Raw genomic sequence first — 26809 nt, forward strand, 5'->3', positions numbered from 1 at the left:
AGCATGTGGTTAGAGCTTACACATATGGTGATAAGCATCACTCCCAAGGAAACACTCATGTATTAAGGGGTAAATTCATGCTCTGAATTACTTCTAAAAAATGCTAAACTTCCACCTAGACCAAAGTTATTCAAAAGCAGAAGGAATGGGATAGTAGAAAATTATATAATAATCTTACATGCTAGGATGTGTTCTGAAAATAAGGCTGAGTTGGAGGTGATAACTAGACTGCACATAACATATGTAATAGCACTCCCTTTGGGAAGGCAAATATATAGGTTTAGTCTTTTGGACAAAGAAAAAGGAAGAAAAAACAAACTCACTATGAGATGAATCCTGAATGTGGAGCATTGCTATACCATATTAAAGGACAAAACAAAATGCCTTTTAAGAAATATTTCCCTCTATAAGTGCATTTTTTCTTTCACTTTGTTCAGCAAACAACAGGTTGTAATCCATGAGTGAGCCATCTTAACTTAGGTCATCCCCAGAATGGAATAAGTCTGCCTCTTAGAAGTTATTTTTCTTTTTGGATGGAGGAGGGGAAGAGGGCCTGGGGAGGGAAAGAAAGAAAGAAGATATTTCATTTATCAATCTATATAAAAATATAAAATATTTTCGATATACAAATATTTAGCCTGATAACAACAGCCTGTGATACACTTCTACATTGTCCCACAAAACTGACTGCTGCATGATTAAGTTTCTGTTCAACTCTGACTTAACACTGGATCATGCACAGAGAACCAAAAGAGCCAACTAGTCTGGACTCCAAAAAGTTTCCTCTGTAGAATGGTGAAGACAAATATATACACATACATTATAATCACATTTGTATTGCTACAGTCATAGCAACACAAAGTCATATCCCCAGTAATAATACTAGTATAAAATTTATGTCTATCATCCTGCAATTAAAGCAAATATCATCTCAGATAAAGCTGTAAAATCAAAGCTCATCACTTTGCTTATCAGAAAACTTTTATCTCTGCAATGTACTGTTTTAGAAATTGTACACTTTTACTAATATGTAGAATGCATTGATATATGATTTCCATAAATATGGATATTTCCTGATTCCCTTCCTGAACCCACCTAGCTACAGATACACAGACTGCACATCAGTGAATGTCTCTGGAAATCCCATATGAATGTGACTGATTTCACTGCAATATAGGATAACAGTATGATGTTTCAATGTTCATATGATTTTTCACTTCTATACTGATATACAGATAAGGAAGATGTTGCTGTATAATTTTTATAATTAAGAGTAATATCATCTGTGTGAATCATTTCTACTATCAAAAATAGTGTGTATTTTTCTCAATTATTGTGAGATTTTTTGAATGAGTTTTAAGTATTTCAAACTACCAATTCAGAGATTGTGACAGACAGCAAGTCTTTCTGTAAAACTAAAATAATTCAGATTTGTTATTCTCTCACTGATCTTAGCATTTATCTTCTGTTACCAGATGGACGTGATATGTCAAAGTCTTGTGCCTTTAATGTCCATAAGAAGTCTTTCACGTTTATTTTGTGTCTGTTATTTATGTTTACCATAAATCTATGAAGTAGCAACTACTGTAAAGATCAGGAGTGCATGCTACAGAGTAATTTTCACTGCCTGGGTAGAATGCATCCAGCAGGACAACTCCCTACTAATGACTATTGAACTAGTAAATGATGAGATCTAACGGAAATATGCTCTTCAGTCTTTTATAGATCACAAGAGTGATTTGTTGCTTGGGTGGAAATATCTACACTTCTTCCTGAAGTACATTATTTTTCATCTGAAGTATAGTTAATGATGGTATAAAGTCAACAGTAGCTTTCCTTCTGAAGTCACATTTCTGGGTGAAAGGGAAAGAGGAGGGTGAAAAGGCAAGATGAACAGCAGATAAGGCTAAGTATATTGTTTCTGTTTTTTTTTTTTTTTTGCATGTAATTAATTAGGAAATTTAAAAAGGGCTAAAGAAAGCTATACATAAATAGGAATACAAATGAGAAAAAAAAATGCAATTGGATTGGGAGCAAATTTCCACTTTATAGACAATTCTTAACTGCTTAGAGGAGTATCATTTTGGAAACTGTATAGTTTTGAATACCATTAAAAGAAACTTCTCATAAAAAAAGTACCTGCACTGGTAAGGTCTATCAATATCAGCAATATGTTTCATATTTTAATGAGATTAATGAGAAAAGTCATTGGTACCTCTATATGACATTTTACTGTGTAACTGTTATAACTGTTTTTCGTACTTTTACACAGGATCTTCAAAGGCCTCCACATTTCAAATATGATTTCATTCAATGTTTGTTAAAGTTGTTCCTCCTTCAAAACCTACAATGGGAACTTAGTATTCTCAGTGGCTCAGAAGCATTAATTCACTGTGGAGGATGAATATACATTTCCAACACTTTTTCATAACTTCTCTCCAACTCACATATACAGGACTTCCAATTTTAGGTAGACTGACTTACTGATAGGAACATTCAATTCATGAGACAGTATTTTTATCCCCAGGGGATATTTTTGCATGTTGTTCCAGATGTATGTTTCAGAATGTTGAAATTAAGAAAGATGTGGTTATTTGGTGGTGTCAGTGACAAGCTTAGGAATACTGATATCTTTCAGACAGCTGTTTTTGAAAGTTTGTGTACCATACTTACTGTGGCAACTGAAAGACTGATACAGTAAAATAGGTGCATTCTGGCCCCTAAACCAACAAAATGCTTAACCATAACAACATTATTTAATTTCCAAACAGAAAATCTAGGCTGCTGGTCCAGTAAAATAAGTCTCTGAAGAACTTGAAGAACTTGAAAATCTGTATTATGTAAAAACAATGTAATGTGTATATGTTCCATGTTAAGCACTAATCAACACGTATCAGGTCAAGAGTGCTGGACACATTGGAAAATCAATTTAATAACTGAGTAGCAATTAGTAGTAAATCAGTATTAATTTTACAGCTCCGCATAATCATTCTACAAATACAGTGATCAATAGCAGGAGTAAGAGACTGTAGAAAAAAGAGACCTATCACAAAATAAATTCAGTCAATACCTATACTTCTCTAAGTGACTACACCAGCTGGATGGATTATATATTCAATGATGTGCTTTTTGACTAAGAAAATAAGAGAAGCCAGACTGGATCAAATCAATGGTCTAAGCTAACATAATGGCCACAAATAGATAATACCGTGTTTAGGATAATACATTATTTACTCTTATATTCCATCTCAATTTCTAGTAAGTAGTTAGTAGTTAGGAATTTTATGCAGCAGAGTTTCTATAAGTTAGCCTTTTAGCCTTTCTATAAGTTAGCCTTCTATATAGTAGCTTTTTATGGAGTTTTTTCATAAATCTATTTTTATTAATTTTTATGTATTCTCTTTTGACACGTGAACTGATATTAACAACACCACAGTTCAGAAAGACCTTATTAACAAGCTGAATAGCATGACCCTTGAAGAAAAGCGAAGTACAGAAGTATTATAATTTCTGCGTAGAGATACAAGCTGCAGTATAGAGACATTCCTTTGAGGCATCTTCATAAATTTGCATGGTTATTTAATTCCTTTGTAGCTAATATGAAAGAGGCAGAAGGGTTGGTTGCCAAACAAACAAAAAAAAAATCTTTCAGTGAAGGAGAGGACTTTCACACATTTTATAATGAGAAGGTCTCACCTGAAAGGATTACATATAGTATCAAAATCCAGTTCCCAACCTTTTTCTCAGCATCCCTTCAAAGGTATTCTTTCACTTCACCATTTGCAGTCCAACCCATCATTATGTCACACCTTGATGTCTAAAGCACCATTACCCGAGGGTAGTTATTTCTCCACTCAGTCCCTGCAAACTGACATCCGTTTATCAGCTAATCAGCACATCCACCACCCTGGAAGTGTGATGTGTTTTTCTTCTTTTCACTACATTGTACTGACACAGTTTCACTATAATATCAGAAGTTTGTACAATTTTACCTCTTCATGCTTATCTACTTTCATATTCTCCGCCACTCTGCCAGTGATAACAACCTCATCTTGCTTCTACCCTGTTTTCTGAACAAGTCCAGTCTACATTCATTGTTCTTCAGGAAAGATGACCTCCCAAAGTTCAGGCAGAAATATGTTTCACAGCTAGAGTTCTCCATGTTCAAACACTTACCGAAGGCCCAAAAGTCTTCTGATGTCCCTGAACAGAATTGGTTGAGGGAGTGCACTATGCTGGAGGATGAATCACGACAGAATTCACAATTCTGGTACAAAATAATTTTGTTCCAATTTTACCCATCCCTCCATGTGTAAGCTGTGTAATCAAACATCTGCATCATCTACTTCCAAAATTTTTGTAAGTAGTATAGAAATAGTAGGAGTGATCAAGTGACAATCAAGATCTTGAAATGATACAAACAAGAGACATTGCTATCTTGCATTTTGAGCTTCAGAAGAATTTTCCTGTACTAGATCTCCAGAGATACTCTTTATAAAGTCTGTTAATATACTCAGAATAAGAGTTACTGGTAGTATAAAAAACTCTGACAAAATATTTTTTGTCAGAAATAAAGTTTTGAAAAAACAGAAATTACAGCCTCACCATGCTCCCAAACATTTTATTTTCAGTTCTAGAAATTAAACCTGAAAGCAACAATAAGTTTCTGTTTGGTTGTTGTTGTTGTTTTAAAGGAAAATATGAAGACTTTTTATTAGAAAAAAAATAATAAATCTAAACAGAAAAAATAAGTCTCTCTTTTATGAAGTTACATGAGGGCATCAGAAAGACTGGAAATTCAGTCAATCTGTGCCAGGTGTATAACACTGCCATCCAAAGGCTGCAGGAAACATTTGTGGGAATATAGTTAATACCAGTCAGTTCAGAAACATCTAATGTACACATTTTAAAAGCTATGTCTCGTCTCTCAATACCACGTGTGCTTGCCCTGGAGGTGAAAGGCCAGGGGATAATCTGCTGTACTGTGTCCTGATTTGAGTTTCTGAAAACATCTTAAAGTCTTGACAGGATTATCTCTGTTTAGCCCTAACTCTACCCCACGAAGAACACTTCTTTGAAGAGACCTTTGCGAAACTCATGTGATGAGGCCAGTGAAGCTTCCTCAGATCTTAGGTGTTTGCTGAAAAAGAGCTGGGCTTGCTATTAACTTATATTACATAAACATGTATTGGTAGTGATGATGGAACAAGTGCTATATTATTTTCATATATATCATCACTGACCAAATACAGCTGTGTTTTCCAAACCATAAATGTGCCCCATGTTATATTATTTCTAAGTCAATTATTTCTAGTAAGTAGGTAATTAGGCAGGTATATAAGTAATGCCATTCCCTTCCCTTCCAGTATCAACTTTTATAATTGCATTCTTTAGGATTCCTGTCACTTGTACCAGAAGTAATTGCTGACACAGCATTTTTTTAAAGAAAAAGCTTTAGAAAAGCTTTTACTGAATAAATAAATAAATAAATAAATAAATATTTAAAGAAGTTATTTTGTGTTGGAAAAACTTCACGGTAAACACTTTCACTGCAAAATACAATATAGTAGTAGGTCTATCACAAGAACTATGCATTTGATACATACATGAATGTTTTCAATTTGGTTACATTATTTGCTTACAAAAATGGACAATGGATTTAGCATTGGCAATTTTGTCCCTGCAACCCATAAAATAATAGCACTTCTCCTGCTGTCTCTTTAGTGTTTCAAATAAACAATTTCTATTGACAAGGTTTTCTATTTGGATGGGCTGTTTGCATTAAAAGGGGAAACAACTGTCAAAGAAGTCTTCTTAACAGATACCAAAAAAAAAAAAAAAAAAAAAAAAAAAAAGAGAAAAAAGAAAAAGAAAAGAAAAGAAAAAAAAAAAAAGCTTATCATGGATTAAACTTTGTATCACTTTGTCTGAAGTAAAGAGGAGATAATAGGAGACATGGGGATATATGCAATGAAGAGAAACAATACAATGTTTCTTAGGGGTTAATCCAGGTCTGCCACTGAATACAACAAAGTTAATCTGATCAGAAGAGGCTTTAGGCTAAATTCTAGGGGAAAACTTGTCACTTTATGATCCAGTTGTAGTAAATGAAAGCCTGTTTACAAAGAAGATTTTCGATCTGGGATCCATTGGGGCAGAAGTTACCTCTGTGATTTCTTCCTTGTTCAACACACCAGGGGTCTTGTAGCCTGATAAATGATTTTTCAAAGATCTTCATTGTTACCTTCTTTTTTTCTTTCTGGAAAAGGACAAGTGTTACAAAAAGCATACTTAAGAAAGCACACAACTTTGACCTAAGGGCAAGAAGTCTTTGATGGTAAGGACTTCATGGTTTGCTTGTCAAATTTTCAACTCAACAACAGTAATCTTCTTGGTTATCTCTATAACTGAATACAAAATACATCACTCTCTTTATGCAAAAAAGTGCATCACACTCACTGGCAGGAATTTCTTTAATACAGCAAGGAGTTACACCTTCTTATGACACCCATATACCAATGATGCAGGTAGTCTTCATCCCCTCAGCTCATGAATCCTCATCTTTGGGACCGGGACAGACGATAATGAGTTAGGACGATAGCCTGTATAGGACTGTACTATTTCTCATAGTGATAGAAATTCCCTTTTTCTGGTACAGCTGAATAAATTGCCTGAACTGTGCTTTCAGCCCATGAGACACCAGGCATGGACATTAACATTGATATGATCTCTAAACACAAAGGTAGCAAACTGAACTATATCAAACTCTTTAAATAACTCACCAGAGTAAAAAGATATGCTGTAAGGCAGATAACAAAGAGACAAATGGCTGATATGTCTTCAGCTTCAGCAGTAAGTTCATAGTTCAAGAGCCCTGTAGAATGGGGTGGGGGAAGGGAAGTAGGAACATATTACTAGCCTGTTGAGAAGATCAGTTGCTAAAGCTGTATAATTATATGTATGGGTATATATATATATATGCTTTTTAACTCATTAATCTAACAAATTTTCAACAAAAGACAAGGTGTATCTGTATCTGCAATTGCATCAGATCATTTTTCTTGCACGTGACTGAAGTAAATGTACTAAATTACCTTTTGAATCAATAGCTGATTGACTGCTTCAGTGTTGATTATGTCCTCCATTTAACTCTGTGCTCAGATTGCTAATTCTGACCTTTTCTTAGGTGGCTTTACTTGATAGACATATGTTCATGTGACCAACTTGACCAGATAAGTGAGGTCTAGTAATTCCACTAGGCAGTTATGAGATGTTAAACTTTGTTCTGCCATTAGACCAACATCTAAATCACTTCGGAAATCCTTGTCTGTTCCTCAACTGTAAGATGAAGACAATGTTAAAAAAAAATAAAAATAAAAATCTGTAGGGGTAAGGATGTAAAAAATATTGAGACATTCAGAGCTCTTATTGAAGGCTGCAACATTGTCATACATTCACTGCTATTTCCATATTATTTATGTTATTTATGTATGACCATGTTATTTCACTGCATCAGATTACTTGTAACTCCAGTGTCCATACAGTATTGGAAGCAACAGAAAGACAAATAGATAAAACAAAACAAACAAACAAAACCTCACACATGAAATTTGTTCACATGCCAGAAACATGAAGGGAATTTTCAATAGCAACCATGGGTAAAATGTAGATTGTTGTACGGGCAGTTTTCCCTTTTTTTCTCTTTTTTACTATCTTCTTCTCTAGCTGTTCATGATTTTGCCATCTATACAGTAACTTTTGTAACTACTATTTCTAGAAACTGTGTATGGGGAGAATGGCCATGGTATAGTCAGAGGTGTGATTGGTTGTCTTCCAGGATAGAGTCAGTGATGTCTAGAGAAATGGATCTGAAGAATGAAGTGAGAGAGAATGAGGTAGCAGAAGGGACAGAAGAACTGCGTGTAGCAGCAGCATGTCTATGGTACATGCTAACAGTGCTGATATGAGACTTACAATCCTGCAGCCAGACCAAGTGAGAGAACACATAGCACCATTTTGAGGTAATAGGCACAACAGGTAACCAGCAAAGCCAAGGAAAAGGAAGAGACTGCACGTGAACTAGCTGCAGACAACAGGAAAAGTTCACAAGCTCCAGAATGTGTAATTTAATATGTTCTTATTTGCCAATAAAAGATATAATTTGTGGACCTGGAAAACTTCTAGTTTAAGATTGTCTATCTTGTCTCATGACCCTAGGACTTCTACTACTCTTAGAAGGTTTCTGCTGGTGCCCAGCAGAAGGACACTATGTTGGGACAGCAGTGGACAGTAGGGCTAGGTGTTGGTGGATCTGCTAGTCAACTGAGGGCAGAAAAGCATCCAGGATTAAGAACACATGCTGATGGTAAAGAACACAATTTGCAACAGACTTTGATCCCAGCAGACAGGTGATATTTAGAAAGATCATCCAATTACTTGATGTCTCAGGCAGCTTTGTCCCAGCCATTTGAAATCATGTCTAGAAGAATCATTCATAAAGAAACATGCTAAAGTGAATATGTTTCTGTAGTGAGACAGTCAAAGACAGGACAGATAAAACAGGTATAATTTTATAGAATTCATGAAGCCTACTAGAATACCTAGAAACATGTGATCATGTCACCTGAAAAGAAGTCTTATCCCTCTTGGGTCCACACTAGGCAGAGACAAAACTTTAATAGGAGCTCTCTTTCCACTCCCGCCCAAAATGAGTTTCTCTTAGCAGAGGAGACAGTTAATTTTCATCAAAATTGTACTCATGTGCTTGCCAGTATGCAGGCAATATGGACAGCCAATTATCTGAGTGTGAACTAGAGTATGAGCTAACACAAACAAACTCATACCCCTATGAATCCTAATTGTCTACAGTATCAATAATGGACTGAACGGTTGCCATACTGTCTTTTGAACACCTTTGTCACCAAACATCTCCTCCAGGAAGATATCCAGTAACATATGACTTCCTAGAAAAAAAGCTGACCAAGTATACCATGGTACTCAAAGGGGAAAATAACACCTTTAAATATGTTTCAGTATTTCATGCAAAGCTGTTGTCTTGATTCCTCAATGCATGACATTTTGGTAAAGATATTTACAGATATGCATAAAAGGAGAGGTAGATAGCAAACTGAGTGAAAAAGTTTTTGCATTCACTGACAAATAAACAATCCTGTGCAATTTGAGGCAGAGCACAATCATGTCCCTAGAGGTCTGAAAGATCCCAACGTAGTCTGTGAAAGTACTAACAGTATAAAATATATTTTGCTTATGGCTTTCAGGAAGTCAGTGATAGGAACTTTAAAAAAAAAAATGCTTTTATACCTTCTGGTATGCAGGAAGCTGTTTATCTGTCACAGCCTCCACTATCTCTAAGACTAGATTTCATCATAAAGAGGTTTTCTGGCTGAGATATAAGACTGTTACACAAAAGATACAAAAAGCTTGATTCTCTTTTCCCTGCTAACTCTACTGAATGGCAGAGAAATTACCCCCAATTTGCATAAGCATATACTAAGGCTGAATCAGCCAAAGGCTTCTCATCCAACCAAGGTTCAAACAGCAAAAAAAAAAAAAAAAAAAAAAAAAAAAAGTGTGCAGGTATAGAACAAATTAGTGGATTCACAAAACGCATACAATTTCCATTTGGAGGCTTTTGGCTTTTTGTGTTTTGTTTTGTTTCATTTTTGTGGTTTTGTTTTGTTTTGTTTTGTTTTAGAAATGGATGACTGAGTAAACCAAAAGCCATGATGGGCAGAGTTGAAATGTAAAAGGACAGTAATGTTAAGATGAGTTAAAAGCTCTTTTTGACCCTATCCTTAACACCATCTCACTAAATGCTTCCCTGTGAACTTTTTGTGTTGTATTCAGTTTACTGAAATAGGGGATAGAGAGGCCAAGCCAAGGATCTATCCTGCTTCATTGAGTAAAGCTAGCCTACCGGGGAAGGTGATGGGTTAGAAGTTAATACAAATGACAGTTCTAAGACAAAGTTAGCCAGTGCCTTCCTGTAGAGCCCTGTGGCAAGAAGGGGACCCCCTGCCGATTCCACTTCTTTACATTTCCTTTTGCTTTCCTTCCCCTTATCTGGAGGTCCTGCCATGCCAGACCAGGGGATCCTTATTAAAATACAATCTGCTGTCACTAATAGAAGTGAGCAAAGCCTCATTAGCACAAGGGTTAGAAGAGGACTAGCTCTAATTACAGCTCACTTAGAAGAGACAATCAAATGAATAGATAAACTCTTCGAGAGAAGTCATTTTTTACTTGCATTTGGACAAGAGTGGATTTCTTTTATATACTCTACCAAAAGGAAGCAAATTCATCTCAGTTCTATTGACAGGGTTTGTTTTGTTTGTGTGTGTGTGTGTGTTTTTCTTTTCCCCACAGAAATACTTTCATCAGACATTTTCTGCTAGAAGACATTTAAGTTGGCCGGGTGGGTGGCTGAGGGAGTGCTTGTGTTATTTGTGCCTGTGTTTGCCAGCAAACGCACACTCTGCAGCACTTACTACCTCCCATCACAGATTCATCTGGAGAGGGACAGGCTGTAGATTCAGATCCATCATAAAAGAACTCTTCCTTCCATGTGCACACAATTGGTAATGAAATGGTCCATTGCAATGTTTAGAGTGCAGTTGTCATGAAGCAGGCAGATTACTGTTTCTCCTCTGGGTAGACATATCAGGGAAAAATATAGAAATGTAATAAGCACTGTGAGTCAAAAACACAGAGATTGTAATTTTTAAATGTTTAGTTTCACCTTCAGCCTGCTCCAGCTTTTCCCCTGAATGGCTAGAGAGAAAAGAACAGACATAAAGTTGTTAGGAAAGAAAAACATTTTTTGATGTAAATTTTTTTTTCATAATTTTGGGGAGAATTACTCAGATTTTGTACACCTCTAAAGAATTTTCTTATTTTGCCACCACACCACACACAATTTTAGTCTTCTAATCTAGAGTGATAATATCCTCCCAGCACTAGACCCTGGTTGACCTGGTCCCGTCCAAGTTTCTGACCAAAGTCATCCAAATTCTCCCAGTTTCTGCATTACAGTGCTTTTGCTGTTGTGGTATTTTGTTTATTTATTTGTCTGTTTGTTTGTTTTTCCCCATGCCTTCAGGTTCTCCAATCCCTACAGAAATACTCATCAGATCTATATAAGATACATAGGATATATATTTGGAAAATATTTTCTAGAATCAGTGTTTATTATTTTATGATTCATGCTAGTTATCAATCTTATTTAAAGCCATAATAATGCAAGTAATTTGGAAGGAAATGCAGGTTTTATGCCATGCCAATAATAGGTGAATTTGACCAGAGCAGATGTTACAATATTATTATTTTAGAGTCAGATTGCAAGTTACTGGGAAGATTCTGAATCAAACTAGTGATCTGTTTAACACAGTTATTTGTTTCTGACAGTGTGTTGTACTGGTTGTAAATGCAAAATGTGAGGGGACTTATTGTTTCTGAGTCTTATCCATTACTTTGCTGTTAGTTTATGTTGTGCTGTCACATCTTCTATGCATGGGGTCAGACTATGTTCTATCTAATTTAGGAAGCCTCCAGACTGGTTTTCCTACATGCAGCTAAGGAAAAGAATTGCAGCAAAGAGGGTGAAAATACAATGACCACAGCTGATTTAGAAACAGTTTGCTGCATGAAAGGAAGAGGACTGTTTTCCTTTTGCAGCCTTGCTTTGACGTATAAAGAGAGGAATCTCCTCTGACTGTGTTCCTTGCTTTCTGCACCACCACTGCACCAATACTGGCCCCTGACTTATTGTTAAGATGCATCCCAGTCCTAAACAAGAATCATGAGAGTTATTTTATGTTTTGTTTTGTTTTGTTTTGTTTTGTTTTCTGATGTGAAAAGTTATCAGACTTTCTTCCTAAGAGGACTAACCCTCTGCAGGAGACTAATATTCTGACTGCCCGTCTAAGACAAACATTATCTAAAATCATGCCTGCTTACAGGGTTTACACAGAAAAGAGCAGTTGTATTTTAAATGAAAATACTACAAATAATAGTGCTAGATTTTTTGCTCATTACAATAGTTTTCATTACAAAAGTTGTCTTTAGTACTATTTTGCTCTTTAAGAGGCTCTCAAAGTCAGTGGGCACAGCACATAACACAAAGCAGAGCCACACCAGGGGGCAATCCTGTCAACACCACGTGCAATGCAAATTTAACTTGCTGGTCCTGAGACAGCAGTTACGAGACCCTTTCTTCAACTCTATACCAAATAGACTAGGGGCATGTTTCTAATCTTTACAACTTAATGAAATGATTTCTGTGAGTGTGATCTTCCCTCCAGGGAAGGGCTCTTCCATCCCAGAAAGTGAGACCCCAAAGCAATTTAATGGTCAGGCATTAAAAACTGATTGAATTTACAAATCTGCTGTCCTAGGATTTGCAAGAGGAAAAGTGGTGGGAAAAGGCAGTTTAATGACCAAAAGTAGAGAAAGCAATCAGTCCTCCTGTCCAGAGGGTTCAGCTAAGATTTTCTCATCTCTTCTCTTGTTATGAGGCACAAAGGAAACTGACATTTTGCAGTGTCAGTTTGTGTGGGCCATTCCTGACTGAGCAGTTGGCTGCTGTGCACATCTGCCATTCAGCATGCTGCCTGTCATGGGCACAGGAATGCAGCGGTTCTGGAGGAAGAAGAAGGAAAAACTGGTCAGTATGGGAAACAGGGCAGAGAAGGGAAGAGTGAGAGAGAATAACAAAGAAGTAGAAGGACACAGATACCTTGTATAAGTAATTGCTGGACTTGATAATCTGACGGTCTTTTCCAACCGAGTGGATTCTATGATTAACTGCTTGAGAGGGTTTGAGGTGAAACACATAAAAGTAGTTATACATGTTTATCATGAAACAGGGTAATAATAAACAGAATTGTCTATATGAAGACACAATTGCAGTAGAACTTTAATCAGCTGGTCTAATACTATTTCAAAAGAAAAGAGTAACAGCCACAGAAACAGTTTGTAACCACGGAAGGCAATGTGCTGTATATCCTTTCATGAATGGATGTCTCCATCATTTTCAATATCTAGATCCATTTGTTGTTAAGGCAGAATAATTCCTTACAGTGTTATATCTAATATTACCTGCAATATACCTATAAATATTTCCATTCAAAATACCTTCATTAACTATATGAGAAATCATGGCTGCTTTTTAAAATATTTTATTTATTTATTAAAATATGAGCATTATTTATTGTATTACTATATTTATTATTATAGTGAATATATGGCTTACATAATTGAGAATAAGCTATATACGCTTATTCTAACATGGTCATAATTTCTAAGGCTTTTCTGCCTTTAAATACCTTTTATTTTGTGAGTTCATAGTGAATGATTTCTTTCTGTTAAGGGTATGTAAAATAAAACTAAACTAAACTAAAGCCATGGAAGTTAAACTTCACGCAATGAATGATCAATACTGGGTGAACACAAAACCATGGATAACTACACCAGTTGGAACATTTAGATGGCAAGTAGTTTGTTATGTAGGGGCCCAAAATTCAATTCTTTTTCTTTAATTATAGCTATGTTAAATTCTGCTGTATGGTATACCAACCAAAGCAAATGAATTATTTCTGCAAAATAAAGTTTGAACACAACAGGCCTTGGGAAGATAGAGAGAGAAATCAAAAAAGGATTCATTTTTGTCCAAGTAATGAAAATTTTCTTTTAAGTGCTAATCAATATGGAAGTTAATTTGCACAGCATATTATCTATCAAAAGTCAGAATATGATTCGCACACAGTGTTTTATCATTAAACAATAGGCTTTTAAACATTGTCCTATGGAAAATTTAATTTTACAGGTTATATACATATATTCCATGAGAGATTCTCAGCTGGTGTATATCAGCCTCATATTATTGATATGAGAAAATATAAGATTATTTTTACAGCTTTAAAAATGAGATTGAGCCACATATCTACCTAAGAAGGTTGATATTTTTCATCAAAATTTTTATATAAATTCCACTTTTTTTTTTTATTTTTTGTAATTTTCCCTGAATCTCCCTGAGATTATAGCTACCATTGAGAATAAAGACCTTGAGTAGAAAGTTAGCACTTTAGCACTTTCAAATCAGTTTCACTTTACAATTGCCTTTGAAGATGTAAAGGACAGAGCTTTCCTGAGCACCTTAAACTCCATTTCTAGACAATATGAATTTGGAAACTTTAAACATTTTCTGAGGCAAAATATGCCCTGCAGAACCTGAACTGAAGTGCATAAACTTTGTCTCTCTGTTGAGTATTTTGTTGAGTTTATTATTTTTATTATTTTTATGTTTATTTTTACTATATTTCTGAAGACACCAGATATACCTCCTCTCTTTCCAAACTGGCAATGGCAACACAGTGTGGATTTGGGTTTATCATTGTAACAAGTATGAAGCACAAAGAACAAATTCCACTGTTTTTGTTTATGAGAATCTTCAGAAATTTCAGTGAGGTTATGATGCTACAATATCTTACTGGTTTTCTTTACATTGCTATCAAAATAGATAACTGAAGGAATAAGTTGACTTTATCTTGCAGAAAAGTTTAAAACTCGAAGTTAAAAAAAAACACAAAACTTGTCAGTCTAAAACATCAGGTCTGAACAGCAGGAATTACAACACAGGAAAAAAGCCAGCAGTTCACAGCCTAAAAATATATTTCCTCTTCCACTTTGCTGTAGTCCTATTATAGCTTAAACAGAAGTTTGTACTTCTTTCTCTAACCTTTAGCTTAATAATCGTCTGTAAGGACTTCCTTTAAATGCAAATGCACTCTTTACAGTAAAAGGCATGGCCCTGTATTACACCCTGGAAATCCAGGAGAAATCTGTCAAAATCTATGAAACTATGTCTGTTAAAACATGCAATATATAAGTGAAAAAATATTAATAAAGTGATGTGTACTTTTTTTTTTTTTTCACTAAAGTCTTAGAAAGTGTGTCAAGTTATTTTCATCTGTTAGGGAAAAGAAAATCTATTACATGTTGTTTTAATTTGTCACTAGAATTATGTGACAGAGACTGCAAGTTTTACACATTCCATATTTCCAGTAGGGGATCTAGTACAAATGAAAAAATGAATGTCTCCTTTACTTATCAAATTGTCAGTATCTGCTTTACTATGCAAATGTGTAACAACTTTGCAAAGTGTTTTTCATGCAGAAGTAAATTACACCATTCACTACCAATGCACAAAATAAGCATGGAGGTACCCACAGAACCATCCACAAGTGGATGTAGATTATGGAGACATCTGAAGAGGACATACAATCAGAATGCAGGAGCATCCTGGACTTCCCCAGTTGTCAGTAGCCATTGCACTTACTGGCAAGCAGAAAAGTAAATAAATAAATAAATAAATAAATAAATAAATAATGCAAAGCTCCCTTTTTGCTAGACACAAAGGTGGAAGAGCAGAAGGGATGTAATTTCTTGTGCTATACATGCTGTCCACCAGTTACATTAAATCCTGCTTGGCTCTCATTGACTGTTTGCCAAGGCTGACTCACACTGATAAGGAAAGTATGATAAGTGAAAATGCAAGAGCAATTATGATTTAATCTAGGTATGAGAAAGACAAGTCAAAATACTCCACTTCAGCAGTACTAGTAAATAGTACTAGTACTTTATACTTCATATATACTTGTTTATATATATACTTCTATACTTTATATTTTTTCCATACTAGCAAGGTACTAGTATGGAAAACATCCTCCTTATTATAATGGTTTTCTGACAGTCCCAAATAAATGGAGTTGCCAAATGGGATTTTTCGAGACTTAAGTTCAGAAAATGGGGTTAGGCCATAAACATTCCATTTGGTTATGTTCCAAATGGGGGTGAAATAAAGAAATATGGCATATTTATAAAGATATGCTAAAGACAATTTTTCAGGCTTAATAATTTAACCAGGCTTGCTGAAAGTGGAGTGGGTCTAATCTGGAGATATCCTGTGATCTCCCAGATCCCATACTACAGCCTTTCCTCACCCTTTTCCAGTGGCTTTCATACGGTATTTGGATGCCAACAGGGTTGTGGACCTGACAGAGTCACACAGCCTAAGTACAGTGGCTGCCCGAATTTGCCACCTCCCAGGAGCTGCAAGTCTGCTAGCAGAGACATAGCTGATGGTTGGCTTGTGGGTTCTCTGCCCCATGAACAGGACACTTCATGAACACCCGTAGTCATTCCACCATGATGAGTACTGTTGTATAAGAATTTAAGATAGAATCTAAATGACAGTTTTTCTTTTTCTTGCCTCTTTTTTTCTTTTTTTTTTTCCTGTTTGTTTTGTTGTTGTTGTTGTTGTTGTTTTTGTTATTTTTAATCCCAGACAAATCTTTGCCTTTACTGGAAGGCTGTGAAGAAAGTATTTGTGAAAAGGTAGCCATGAAGGTAAGGTAGACCTGGCATCTAAAGCAACTCAGTCATTAACTTTAACCTTACCAATATCCTGAATGTCAGCTGAACATGGCAGCTAAAAATTTCAGTAAACAAAACAGTGAACAACAGGGAGGATGTGGTAATCTAAATCAGAAATCAATCATCCAAGAAGCTTTTTCAAATGGAAAAGGAAAAAAAAAAAAAAAAAAAGGCAATCAACTGCCAGCCATTCTCCCCGACCAAAAATAAAGCTTTTTTTTCTCTGTGTCTTTCATGTGCACCACAGTGTTTCTGCAAACAAAAATAATAAGGGCTCTCAGGTCCTTCAAACAAAGTGAAACATAATCCCTTCATGGAGAGTGCATCAATAAATGAATGGAGTTCCTCGGTCTGTTTGGAAGAGTAGTATCAGCTATGCTTGGGGAACTTAATAATACTCTTATTAAGAACCAGAGCAGTCAAGAGATTTGTTTTTCCCGTAACACCTGAAGCAACAAAAGTCCAGTGAGTGCACAAGAAATGGTGTTTCTTAGGTCAGACATTGAAAATCATTTTCCCTCCTTGGCGGCACCCTGTCAGTCAAACTCTGCAGGAAAGGAAAGGGTCATCTTGTCCCTGCCATTTCTAGGAGAAAAGAAGTGGAGCCACATGTTACGGAGAAATTAATATGCCATTGAGAGTAACTTCTGATTATATATATATATATATATATAATAATCTTATTTATTAGTTTCAGAGATTACCTTATGATGGAAATTTCATTTTCTTAGCAAAGCCACAACCAGCTCTCTATTAGGTGTAAAATCCAAATGCTCACTTTTTGTATTTTTTAAATCTTTCTCTGTTTATCTAGATGTACAGATTTTTAAGACAGAAACATTATATAAACAATTATTTTGTTGTTCTCACACAACTGCACTACATTACTGCAATATATATATTAAAAAAAAAAAAAAAAAAAGACCATATTTTTAGCTGATTGAACAAATATAGCTTAATTAAAAACAGTGTATCCTCACTTATTTCTACCATCTCAGCAACTGTTTTATCTGGCAAAACAGATTTTCAAAACACTGAAAATCATGGCTTTATCCACAATTGCTTCCTCTTTTTTTTTTTTTAACAGGTAAATTTTGAGAAAAGTTTGTATCAACTTTCAACCTCCTCTCCTTCCCAAGCAGTTATTTAGGTAGAGAGCCCAAGTCTAATCTTTCACTACAAAATTGAGAAATGTACTCATCAAAACAAATAAACTGGTGAAAGCTTACAGCTTGGCATTTGCTCATTAAAAAAAAAAAAAAAAAAAAAATCAAAATCTTAGAAACTGGCTGCAATTTACAGGTGAAAAATATTTGGAAATCCAGCTGCCACAAACTCAAAGACAATACTTCATCACTAAACTATTAAAACCCTAGATAATATTCCTTCACTCTCCACATATTCTTACAGTGATTGTATACATCAAATATTAGTGCGGCAAATTTAATGTTGATTTAATGATGATTAAAAGTATGCCTGTTAGTAAGTAATTTGATGAAATAAGTAGATTGAACCTGTTGTTGCTGAGGCATATCCGTATACCTGGGGGATTTCTTTCAGAGTAGCCTAGTCCCATGGACTCAAGACCTCTGTGACACATGTAATTCAAAGGTGACTAAAAGAGCAGACATTAATTTTAAATCTTAAAATCCATCTTGAATTTGTAGAACACTGAGAGAGAATACAGACTGGTGTCTCTGGTTCATTTTCTTTAAATACTTGCAGAACACGGACCACTATCAAATTATGTGTCCCTCTCCTTACTGCAAAATCAGCTACTGTATATTAGCATTTGGAAACTGTGGGTAATTTGTAAAGATACCTTGATTCAGCCACAAGTGCATGTTACACTTCCGCGTGGAGAAATGTACCCCACAAGTCTATTTTCCTCCAACAGTTTTGCAGACTCTGAATCTTCAAAGCTGGCTCCCAGTAACTTTTCATGCCACTGTTTCAGCTGAGTAGGGTGACCTGAAGATTTCAATACAAATAGCAGCAGTTCTGAAGGGGTATAGTTATCTGCAATTTGTAGTGTATATATAAAGTTATTTTATGTAACTCTGGTGATCCCATCTGTTCCTCAGTAAGCTATTCTCTGAGAAGTTAATTCCCCAAACTGCTATTTCCTGAAAGATTTTTTTTTTCTGTTTACAGATTGACTTCCTCCATAGTCACAGGTAACTCAAGATGACTATGGTCAGTTTGAATAACTGCAATGCAATATATTTCCACAAATAACCGTTTGACATTATTGTTTCAACACTGATAAATAAGCTATTACAGAATTCTGGTTACTCCTTATTTATCTGTGTTGCTGTAGCACAGGTCACTTGCAGCTGAGAGCAAACGAGGAAAGCAATAAAATTTAGATGATGATAATATTGGTTCTTCAGAGCAGGTATTTTATGAGTTGTGGTTTGTGAGATCAGTCACAAAATAGAAGTCTAGAATAAAAGGTATTTTTTGTTGTAGTTGTTGCTGTTGTTTTTTAATTATTATTTTTTTCTGGAATTCCAGAGGAATTAAAAAGAGATGTTAGCTTTGATTATAAATAGACTGATCAAATTACTTTAGCAGATAAAATCTTGCATAATACCCGTGTAATACTCCATAATACCTGTCTTTTACATTAAAAGTCTATAAAATACTACTAACCTTTACTGTTAAAATAATAAGATTTATCAAGGTTCTTGCCAATAAAAATTAACAGAGTTAATTATAGTATAGCACATCTATAGTCTTTGGTATGTCTAAGAAATCCTACATAAATTAATGAAATCCTATATAAGTTAAAGAAATCCTACAATAATTAATGAAATTACATGTTTCTCAATTAATGCAGAATTTATTCAGTCTTTAATATCAGTTATGACTGAATCTTCCAGTCTTTAGTTGCTCACTGTCACTTTCAAAACTAGCAAACAGATAAAATGTCTGTGTTTGAGTCTGAGATGCTATGGGCCATGGGCATGGCAAATTCATCCATGAAGTCTTTGAAAATAAATAGTCACTTAAGATGAATGTGTTATATTGTTAGAGAATACTTGACAACACAAAAATGTGTAATAGTTATATTGTTCAAAGAAAAAGGTTGTGCCTTTATTAATACCTGTTATATATACCAACCCTATCATTCTGAACTCTACCAATTGTATATTACAAATTTATCACGTGAAGAAATCAGTATCACCCTCAGGCTAACTTCTGGGGAACATTTTATACTTTGCTAAGTATACATTATTTCCCAAACCATCTGTGTCAGTAATTCTGTACACCTTCTATAATTACCATGTTATTAATTTTTGAGCCCAGAGACGTGTTTTTTGATTGAGACATACATTCCTTCACTTTGACTATCTTTTATGGCTTAATCGTTTGCTCCCTCGTTTTGTAGTATGCACACAATGGAGGATAATGTGAAATTAAAAAGCAAGACAAGAACTGCTAATCCAGTAGTAAAGTTTGTTCTTTGCATTCTCCAGGCACAGACATATGGACACACAAAAGCCTGAAGCAAAAATGATCAACTGCTATTGAATATCTAACATTGATTGCTAGCAATAAAAGTGCTCCCTGGACAGACAGCAATAATAAAAACAGGCCACCATTCAGCATCCATCTAGCTATTGCTTTTAAAGGTAATTGCAGCATCTGCTTCTTGAAGTAGTTTAAAACCAATGTAAAGATCTTGCTTCTGTCCCACTGAATGCAAGCGGCACTGAGTAAAGAGTGAAAGGATTTTGAACACAGCTATACTGGAGTGCACTACCAGGTCAGAAGTGAAGGCAGAAACAGCTGCTTTTTCAATAGACTCATCAGAGCTTCTCCATGCTTGCTGCACTTGCCCGCAAGACTCCAGCACAGACTATTGTGCTGTATTTTTTTTTGCTGTGGGAACTTCACTCTTAAGAAACAAATGGACTGGCATTAACTATTAAGTGTCAACCAAGTTGACTATAAGGGCGGAGGGGTGGGGGTGACTATTTTAAAAATTTAATTGGCTTTCATCCTGTGATCCTTCTATGTATTTGCGTGGTTCAGTTTGCCTCATTTAAGTCAATGAAATTCTGCAGAGGAGGGGAAATGCATCTTTCTACCTGAACTCCTTTTTTCTCTTACTGTAGCAGCACTGACAGCTATCTCTACTTTTGCATGAAGATTTAGTCTCCTGACATCCTTGACAACCTATAGCGATACCTGTTACAATCTGATTTGCTATATCCTTGTCCATTGATTTTACATTAAACTTGTCCAGTCTAGATGAAATAAAACACTTATTTTCTTCATCAGTTCAAATGTTCAGTAATGTCTCTTGGATATAAACAAGAATATAAAGCATTGGGCTTCATCTTCCCTCCATTATTCATTGGTCTTAATAAATATTTTTTTTGCTCTGTGTTTATCTCCTTACCCTTATGTTCTGGAAAAAGGATTACTTTAACCAGAGATACAGAGAACATCCTACAGTCTCACCTAACCATGGAACCTATTTCACATTTCATTGAGTGTGTGAATGAGCTGTGAAAATTGTTTCCTGGTTCTCTGAAGTATCAGGACAGTGGTTTTCATGAGTTTTCTTCTGGTTACAAAAAATAAAACTCACCCACTAAGTTCATTTCAAAGTTTTAAAACTACTGTGCATCCTGTTAAACTTAAACAAATATTTCCTGCCCTGTGAATACCTGTTACTAAATCAGAAGTATTACAGTTACCTCTTGTTGGCAACAAGCAATCTATATAAAGAAAAAAAAAAAAAAAAAAAAAAAAAAAAAAAAAAAGAAGCAGGAAAACACAAACCTTACTTTTTCTGCTAAGTGTAGATTTGGCTTTCCCAAATTGAAAGGAAGCTGCTTTCAGTGTATCAAGGGACACTTGAACAAGGACAGTCAAGGACAGATTAAACACACAGAAAAAAAAATAGCTTAAATAATTGTGGTGGCAACCTAATTTTGAAAGCTACGCTAAACATTTCCCATCTTTTTCTTCTTTAACATTATTGTATCTCACTGAGATATTAACTGGATCTGAAAGTATCTAGTAAGCCTGGGAATATTTAAAACCTGTGAAATGCAGTCACAGATTTTACTGAAGTCTTGTACAACATTTATTGCTACTAATACTAGAGTACATAGAGTTTACTAGCATAGGCAAACCTCAGAAATTCTTTGCTCCAAGCTTTGCACTGGTAAACACTGTAACTAACAATAAAGAGAAAAAAAAAAAAAAAAGAGAGAGAGAGAGAAAGGGGAAAAGAGTGGGAATCTGATCAATCTGTATTAAAAAGAACGAAAAAGATACATCATCCTTCTGTAATATGCCAAGTTGTCAGGAGACACTAGCTAAAAAGAGATGAATAAAGCAAACATGAAATTCCACATAACAGACAATGTGAATAACGAAAATATATCTGGATGTTTTAATTCAGCACACTTAACACTGAGCAAACAAATGTTTTAATCAGTGGTTTACCAAAAAAAAAAAAAAAAAAAAAAAAGTGTACATTCCTGTATGCAGGAAGAAAATGGGGATTTTTCTTACTGCCACTCAGATATGCCTAAAGCTTGGTGACCATCATCTCAACAGAACACGGGGAACCAGAGCTAGCTTGACTTCAGCCAGTTTCCAAGCAAAAAGGCTAGCATTATATGCACTAAAGCTCAGGAATTCAAAAGCTTTAAGCCTGTAAATTCCATTCTTCAAATGTGAACCATGGAAGAGAATCTTACAAAGGAGGGTCCTCCAAAGGTAGCTACTGCAGTGCTCGACTTCTATGAGTAAAGTTAATAACAGAAATAGAAAGGAACATGTTGCTGATTGCATGTCTGTAGCTGTGACAGAAAGAGATCATGAGGTGCAGGTATTGTGGAGTGTGAACATATCTGTTTCTTTAACTGAGGAAAGGAAATCCAACACGCCAATTCACCAGTGGTAGAAACAACCAAAATTTCAGTTTCATCAGAGCTACTATTTTTCTTTCAGAATTGCTGAGACTATCTAGCAGTGAATAACTCTTAATCAGACATGTTTATTCACATTAAAAGTCAGCACAGGTCACATTGTTCACTTGGTGCCATTTGGTCTGCACTTACTCCTTCCTGAACAGGAAGTCCTTAAGATTAAAGATTGTATTTTTATGGTCCCTTGCCTGCCTAGCCCTAGCTATTACCTGAAGAGCAATGTAACCAGGACTCAGTTTCTAGAAAGGATATTAACAACCATTAGTGTGTGTGTATGTCAGGATGAAAAATAGGTGGAAATCAAAGTAGAGAAACATGGTGAAAGAAAATTTGCAAGAAACAGCTAAGTGATTGTTCACAGTATTGAGAATAATACATATTCAGGCAGAGTTCATTTTCTATCCAGAGGTCACCAGAGTGCTAGATCACTAGAATGTATTTAAATTCAAGCAGCAAATGTCATTTAAATACCCCAAAGCTGTTGGCCACTGGACATACATTTACATCCATTTCATAAGGTATGAGAAATCTAAAGTGCTTGCTTTTCAGTAAAAATTGGCTTTTTTTGCCAACATTGCAGACACTGTGTATTGGCACAAGGAAAAAGAAAATTTTAGGCAGAGTCAATAGTGTGTCTAGGAAGGTCAGGATGAATGCTTGACTTCATAAACTAATTCTGTCGTCTCTGTTATTATAGGATGTTCATATTTGATTTTATATTTTTTCTTTACACACTGTAAATTACTCAAATGACTACTTTGACAAGATCTTAAAGAAGGAATTAACATTTGAAATTAACACAACTATATACTATTTCAGTACGAACATGTTTTGTTATTATGCTTTAGGAACAAAATCCAAATGATTTGTCTGAGGAATGACTTTTTGACCAACATTTGCATATGCAAACTGAAATTTCATATGGCCACTTTTGAATATCTATGTTCTGTACTGAATCTACAAAGCAGATGTCATTAACACGATATCTGTGTTGTAAGGGCTGTATAGTAACAGCTTGACTTGCATAGACAACTGCAGACTGGATGCCTAGCTCTGCCAATGCTGATTTCATGCAGTGGGAAGGAGAACACTGCTGGATGGATGGTTGTAGCTCCTGATCTCCGAGTAAGCTGGCTACAAAATGAGACAGGCTGCAAAATCACCTGTATCAGCCCTGTGCATTGCCAGGTCACATACTGTTTAAGTTTGCCTAGATCGGGAGTGGCTATATGACCACAGTTCTGTTAAATTAGTTAACATATGTTGATAGGTAGTTTTACTATACCAGATTTACAATGATTGTGGAAGGACAGACAATATTCAAACCAGCATAAAGCTTCATTGTAGCTCAGCTATTTCTGTTAGCTAACATTTCCCCAAAATAATGTAGTTCTGCCTTCACATCACCACAGCCGCCACTTCTCACTCCCACATTGTTTTCTTCCTTATGGTGACACTGTGTTTATGCAAACTCCCAGTGCCATAGATCCCAAGGTTAGCCTTTCCTTCTCTCTCTTTCGTTTTCTTTTTCTTTCTCTCTCTCTCTCTCTCTTTCTTTTTCTTTCTTTCTTTCTTTCTTTCTTTCTTTCTTTCTTTCTTTCTTTCTTTCTTTCTTTCTTTCTTTCTTTCTTTCTTTCTTTCTTTCTTTCTTTCTTTCTTTCTTTTCTTTCTTTCTTTCTTTCTTTCTTTCTTTTCTTTCTTTCTTTCTTTCTTTCTTTCTTTCTTCCTTCCTTCCTTCCTTCCTTCCTTCCTTCCTTCCTTCCTTCCTTCCTTCCTTCCTTCCTTCCTTCCTTCCTTCCTTCATAATGCTCTTCATTAAATAAAGGAGGGTGTAGAGGTGTGGATGAGCAGCTGGGGAGTGCAGAGCCAACTTCTTTCATGAATGCAGAGCAATCCTATTTGCGCAGTGCCAACAGATGACTCATCCAACATGAAACCTACTGATTTGGAGATAAGCCATTGATTAGAGACAAGCTCAGTGTTCGCTGGAAACCTGGAAATTCTCTATGAAGATGATTAAGTGGTTTTGTTCACCCCTGTGCTTCTGGAATAGTGCAAATTACAAGAAATAGAATGATTTAGTACTGTCGTATTCAACTTTACAAGGATTTTTCAAAATTATTTCCATCACAGTCTACATTTCAGCTGTTAAAACCTGTCTGAAGAAAAACCTTAATGTGTGTATGAGTACTGTGGTCTCGTATTCTCATACTAAAGCAGTTAGGAGATAAAGTATGAATAAGGAAGTCCAAAGGCAGGGCTAAAAATCCCAGTCTTCCCCAGAGAAGACATTATGCTAAGAGTAGTAAACCCCTTTTCATTCATTATGTGAGATTAATCTCCAGTTCCAGCAATTCCACTGATATGTTATAGACTGGGACAGAGGAATCCTCTCTTTTCTTTAAACATCTTGTAAGCATTCTGCTCAAAATAGTAATTTGGTCTCAAATAGATGTAGAAGTTTTCATGCTACAGATATTTATTTGCACTTAGGAGTCTCAGACTCCCTATTTGTCAGTCTTCACAAAGAAATGGTTTTACTAAGCAAACAGATGAGATGAAACTTTAATAAATTAAACAAGCCTACAATAAAAAGATTATTTAACTGCACAAGTTGTTTATGGGGATAAAAGATTTTAATCAAACTTACCATCAACATTTTGAAAAGGAAGAACCATTTTTCAATCATGGCCAGGGAAAATTCTTTGAAGTATTAATGTAACCCTGAGAAACTGGCTATTAGTCTTAACCAATTGCTGTATATTAGACACAACAAAAACAGGAAAAGTTCGAGTCTCTGTCAACTTTCCGCTTGATTGTAACAAACTACTCACTTTCTGAGTTTCTTTTTGATGTAGAATTTTATACAGAAAGGCCAGGCTCTATTGTGTTTGTTTGTTTGTTTTGTTGTTGTTTGTTTTATTTGTTTGTTTGTTTTGTTTTGTTTTTTATACATAAAATTCCCACCAACCTATGCTCTCTCTGAGATGTTCAAACATGAAGGACTGTTTGTTTATAATGCACACACTGCCAACCCTGTTTAATTTAAAGGCACCACTCCAGTGTACCTGCAAGAAAAAACTGGAACATTGGTGCACAGGTCAGAAGCAAATCTGGCTGGTAATTAAAAAATTTTGTGAAATAACATAGCAATTAAATAATGACTACCTATCTAGAAACAGAAAAAAAAGTACCATAGGCTCCCGTCACAAACTTTTATATTGTGTAGTACATAGCTAAAGCATAAGCACCTAGACAGATTCAGACAGGAAGCGTCCTATAACCTATTATTGCCTAGGAAAAAAAAAAATCCTGTATATCTAGAAATGCTAGTGGATACTCAGTTAATGTTGGTAAGTTTCCACTATAAAACAGAGGAAGAGAAAGAGAGAGGTGCACCATGATATCCTACGCTGAGGCAGTGTGACTAAGGAACAACATCATATAAAGCAGACACACACTTCACACAATATTCATTGGACTTAAAGAAGTGTTCTTTTATGAATGCTTTAATACTTTGGGATTACGTATGTTGTTTTAGAGCTGCGTTAGTCACACCCTGGGGAAATGTGAGCTTCCGTGCCTGCCTGTTTCACTGCCGTGCTAACTTGACCCACAGAATTTACCATGCTAAGAGGGGATTTAAATCTTGATTATATTCACCTGTTCATTTTCAATCATTTTTTCCCACCTAAGAGGCCTGCCCCCTCCATGTGACACAGTTCATAAAACCAGTAACCTTTGTCTGGCTTTTTGATTTAAACAGAACAGGGAAGCAAAGGGACTCTCATGCATTGGCAAGCATCTAAAAATACAAAGCAAAACTGCTGCCAGTTCCTATCAAGGTGAAAGGACTGAGAAAAGTTTTTCCTTTTCCATTTTTATTATGAGGGGTGGCACAACTGCTTCCCCTGCATTCCTGCACCATCCCACTCCCCACTCCAGCCCTGAAAGCCATAGAAGGCAACACCCTGCTCCTTCAGACAGGTCTGCAATACATCCTGTCATGTTAGAGGTTCATAGTGATTCTGTGAAGCCCTGTGTGGAGTGAAATTTGTTCCTTCTGCTTCCTGTTCAGAGACAAATAAAAGGAATAAAAAAAAAAAAAAAATCTGTTCTAAATTTTTGTTCTTAAACAAAACCATCCTTAAAGTTTCAAGAATTAGGATCCTTCATATAGTTATTTGGAAAAGAAAGTTGATCATCACATCCCACAGAGATGTCAAAAAAAAAAAAAAAAAAAACTTTTACTGTAACTTTATGGTAGGAAGAACTTTATTTTTCAGTTCTGGCAGAACTTTCAGTTCTGGAAGAACTTTATTTTTCAGTTCAGCTCAATGCAGTTGCAACCAGACATGATCTGGATTCTGCCAACCTTATAACCTACCAAACAGTGATAT

The sequence above is a fragment of the Anas platyrhynchos genome, chromosome 1 (genome assembly GCF_047663525.1).
Source record: "Anas platyrhynchos isolate ZD024472 breed Pekin duck chromosome 1, IASCAAS_PekinDuck_T2T, whole genome shotgun sequence".
NCBI classification, from domain to species: Eukaryota; Metazoa; Chordata; class Aves; order Anseriformes; family Anatidae; genus Anas; species Anas platyrhynchos.